Source organism: Macrobrachium nipponense, chromosome 11, assembly GCF_015104395.2.
Source record: "Macrobrachium nipponense isolate FS-2020 chromosome 11, ASM1510439v2, whole genome shotgun sequence".
NCBI classification, from domain to species: domain Eukaryota; kingdom Metazoa; phylum Arthropoda; class Malacostraca; order Decapoda; family Palaemonidae; genus Macrobrachium; species Macrobrachium nipponense.
Window position 1 is genome coordinate 67,786,998 of NC_061087.1, and position 5,000 is coordinate 67,791,997.

Below are 5,000 nucleotides of genomic sequence, written 5' to 3' on the forward strand. Positions count from 1 at the left end.
ATAGAGCAGCCCGGAAGTTGTTTACGATGAGTAGGTGAAAAAATTGTATTTTCATAATTTGATTACGTAATTACACAGGTATACTTTTATACTCGCAAAACAGCTAAAATTTGAAATGCGCGGTAGCGATTCATTTGTTTTTAGTGTAGGTAATCACCCCTACCCTTTACCGTGAACCACAAGTGCAACAACAGAGAAAATCACTTCTTTTCTGATTGATATCTACTAGAGGGAAGGAGGGAGGGCTACAATCTATAGTTATTTGGTAAATATATGTGAAAATAAATTTTATTATGAAATTATTATTTTCACATAAGAAACTTACTAAGTATAATTTCACAGGTGAATCTCATATTGATACGTGGTTAGTAATAATGATGAATTTGAAACGTAAGATTTTGTTATCATTGGTAAAAGGCTTACTGTATCCTTACTTGGTAAGAGAGCTAGAACATGTGATCACATCCATTTGGTCGTTGCTCATCTTGACCCGTAGTGACTTAGCGGAGCATCTGTGCTAAGTCTACTTTTGAGAGGGTACTTTGGAGTGAAGGAATACCCCAAACACCCAGAAAGTATTTTGGAGAAAAAAAGTGTCGTGGAAATGTGAATAACATTCGCATTGATTAAGAAAATATATTATGTCACTTTTTAACTCTCACCTGACAACATCAGGGAAATGAAAAGGTCAAGGAAAAGCTACATATCCGGATAATAGTAATCCAGTATCACTGGTATGCGTGTGAACAGTTTATGATTATTAGTAATGCGCTAAAGAACGTGTCAAATGAACAGCTATCAAGTTCAGAATAGATGGTTTTTATAATAACTATATAGGTTGACGAGTTTTCTCAGATACCAACACTTTATAACTCCTGTTGTAATGAAAATAGAAAAGAAGGCTTAATGTATGATAGGAGTAATATTTTTACCATGTTTTTTTTAATTTTATTTTATCCTCCAATTCGACTGGGTGGTATTTATAGTGTGGGGTTCCGGGTTGCATCCTGCCTCCTTAGGAGTCCATCACTTTTCTTACTATGTGTGCCGTTTCTAGGATCACACTTATCTGCATGAGTCCTGGAGCTTTTTCAGCCTCTAGTTTTTCTAGATTCCTTTTCAGGGATCTTGGGATCGTGCCTAGTGCTCCTATGATTATGGGTACGATTTCCACTGGCATATCCCATATCCTTCTTATTTCTATTTTCAGATCTTGATACTTATCCATTTTTTCCCTCTCTTTCTCTTCAACTCTGGTGTCCCATGGTATTGCGACATCAATGAGTGATACTTTCTTCTTGACTTTGTCAATCAACGTCACGTCTGGTCTGTTTGCACATATCACCCTATCAGTTCTGATACCATAGTCCCAGAGGATCTTTGCGTGATCGTTTTCTATCACTCCCTCAGGTTGGTGCTCGTACCACTTATTACTGCAAGGTAGCTGATGTTTCTTGCACAGTTTCCAGTGGAATCATGCCTCTTTTTGTACTGGTTCTGTGCAAGTGCCGGGCATTCGCTTGCTATGTGGTTTATGGTTTCATTTTTCGTATTGCACTTCCTACATATGGGAGAGATATTATTTCCGCCTATCGTTCTTTGAACATATCTGGTTCTTAGGGCCTGATCTTGTGCCGCTGTTATCATTCCTTCAGTTTCCTTCTTTAGCTTCCCCCTCTGTAGCCATTGCCATGTGTCATCGCTGGCTAGTTCTTTAGTCTGTCTCATGTATTGTCCGTGCATTGGTTTGTTGTGCCAGTCCTCTGTTCTGTCTGTCATTCTCCTGTCTCTGTATATTTCTGGGTCTTCGTCTACTTTTATTAGTCCTTCTTCCCATGCACTCTATAGCCACTCGTCTTCACTGGTTTTCAAATATTGCCCCAGTGCTCTGTTCTCGATGTTGACGCAGTCCTCTATACTTAGAAGTCTTCTCCCTCCTTCCTTTCGTGTTATGTATAGTCTGTCCGTATTTGCTCTTGGGTGTAGTGCTTTGTATATTGTCATAAGTTTCCTGGTTTTCTGATCCATGCTGCGGAGTTCTGCCTTCGTATATTCCACTATTCCTGCACTGTATCTGATTACTGGCCCTGCCCATGTGTTTATGGCTTTTATCATATTTCCGGCGTTGAGTTTTGACTTCAGTATCGCCTTGAGTCTCTGCATATATTCTTTCCTGATCGTGTCCTTCATCTCTTGGTGTTTTATATCCCCTTCTTCCATTATTCCCAGGTACTTGTATCCTGTCTATCTATGTGTCTGATGTTGCTCCCATCGGTAGCTTTATCCCTTCAGTTCTCGTTACTTTGCCTTTTTGTATGTTGACTAAGGCGCATTTTTCTATTCCAAACTCCATCCTGATGTCCCCAGATACAATCCTTACAGTCTGGATTAGGGTATCTATTTCCTTGATGCTCTTACCATACAGCTTGATGTCGTCCATGAACATCAGATGGTTGATTCTGTTGCGTCTTTTCTTGAGTTGGTACCCGGCATCCATCTTCTATAGTACTTTTGTCATGGGAATCATGGCTACTACGAAGAGTAGTGGGGACAGTGAGTCGCCCTGGAAGATCTCTCTCCTGATATTAACCTCTGCTAGTCTTATTCCAGAGCTTGGAAGTATTGTATTCCAGTTGCTCATTGTATTTTTGAGGAAGCTGATGGTGTTTTCCTCTGCCCCATATATTTTCAGGCATTCTATTAGCCATGTGTGTGGTATCATGTCGAAGGCTTTCTTATAGTCTATCCATGCCATGCAGGTTGGTTTTCTTCTCCTACTGTTCTTCATTACCATTTTGTCTATCAGGAGCTCGGTACTTTTGTGCCCCTACACTTCCTTCTGCAGACTTTCTGTTGGTGGGGGATGGTGTTTGTCTCCTCTATGTAATTGTATAGCCTTTCACTGATGATACCTGTTAGTAACTTCCACATTATTGGTAGGCAGGTAATAGGCCTGTAGTTACTGGCTATATTTCCCTTACTCTTGTCTTTTTGTACTAAGGACTTTCTTCTTGTGATCATCCATTTGGGTGCATGGTAATTTTAGATACAATGCTGGAATTGTTCTGCTATTCGTGGGTGTAGGGCCTTGAAGTTTTGTTTGGAGCCAGTATCCATGGACTTCATCGGGACCTGGGGCTTTCCAGTTTGACATTTTCTTTAGTTGGTGTCTGACTGTGTCTGTCGTGATCTCTGTGAATCTTTGTTTTATTCTCCCTGTTTCTTCTTCCTTGACTTCCTGGAGCCATGTTGCATGTTTGTTGTGTGATACCGGATTGCTCCATATGTTTTCCCAGAGTCGCTTACTTGGTTCGGCTTCAGGAATTTCTTGGTGGTTGTCTTCCCCTCTTAGTTGGCTGTATAGTCTTTTCTGGTTGGTTCCGAATAGTTGTTCTGTTGGTATCCCTTATTCCTGTTTCACATGTACCGTAGATCTTATGTGCTTTGGCCTTAAGCCTCTGTTTTACATCTTCTATTGTGTTGTTTAGTCCCTCTTCTTGTACTTTGTATTTCTCGTTGAGTTCCTCCCTTGTTTTCTTGCTTCTTAGCCTTTTTTCTGTCATTATTATTATTATTATTATTATTATTATTATTATTATTATTATTATTATTATTATTATTATTATTATTATTATTATTATTATTATTATTATTATTATTATTATTATTATTATTTATTTATTTTTTTTTTTTGTTCTATCACAGTCCTCCAATTCGACTGGGTGGTATTTATAGTGTGGGGTTCCGGGTTGCATCCTGCCTCCTTAGGAGTCCATCACTTTCTTACTATGTGTGCCGTTTCTAGGATCACACTTATCTGCATGAGTCCTGGAGCTTTTTCAGCCTCTAGTTTTTCTAGATTCCTTTTCAGGGATCTTGGGATCGTGCCTAGTGCTCCTATGATTATGGGTACGATTTCCACTGGCATATCCCATATCCTTCTTATTTCTATTTTCAGATCTTGATACTTATCCATTTTTTCCCTCTCTTTCTCTTCAACTCTGGTGTCCCATGGTATTGCAACATCAATGAGTGATACTTTCTTCTTGACTTTGTCAATCAACGTCACGTCTGGTCTGTTTGCACGTATCACCCTATCCGTTCTGATACCATAGTCCCAGAGGATCTTTGCCTGATCGTTTTCTATCACTCCTTCAGGTTGGTGCTCGTACCACTTATTACTGCAAGGTAGCTGATGTTTCTTGCACAGGCTCCAGTGGAGGGCTTTTGCCACTGAATCATGCCTCTTTTTGTACTGGTTCTGTGCAAGTGCCGGGCATTCACTTGCTATGTGGTTTATGGTTTCATTTTTCGTATTGCACTTCCTACATATGGGAGAGATGTTATTTCCGTCTATCATACTTTGAACATATCTGGTTCTTAGGCCTGATCTTGTGCCGCTGTTATCATTCCTTCAATTTCCTTCTTTAGCTCTCCCCTCTGTAGACCATTGCCAACTGTCATCCCTGGCTAGTTCTTTAGTCTGTCTCATGTATTGTCCGTGCATTGGTTTGTTTGTGCCAGTCCTCTGTTCTGTCCTGTCATTCTCCTGTCTCTGTATATTTCGGGGTCTTCGTCTACTTTTATTAGTCTTCTTCCCATGCACTCTTTAGCCACTCGTCTTCACTGGTTTTCAGATATTGCCCAGTGCTCTGTTTTCGATGTTGACGCAGTCCTCTATACTTAGTAGTCCTCTCCCTCCTTCCTTCGTGTTAGTATAGTCTGTCCGTATTGCTCTTGGGTGTAGTGCTTTGTGTATTGTCATTTGTTTCCTCCTGTTTTCTGATCTATGCTGCGGAGTTCTGCCTTCGTCCATTCCACTATTCCTGCGCTGTATCTGATTACTGGCACTGCCCATGTGTTATGGCTTTTATCATATTTCCTCCGGCGTTGAGTTTTGACTTGAGTATCGCCTTGAGTCTCGGATGGATAGTCTTTCCTGATCGTGTCCTTTCATCTCTTTGTGTTTTATATTATTATTATTATTATTATTATTATTA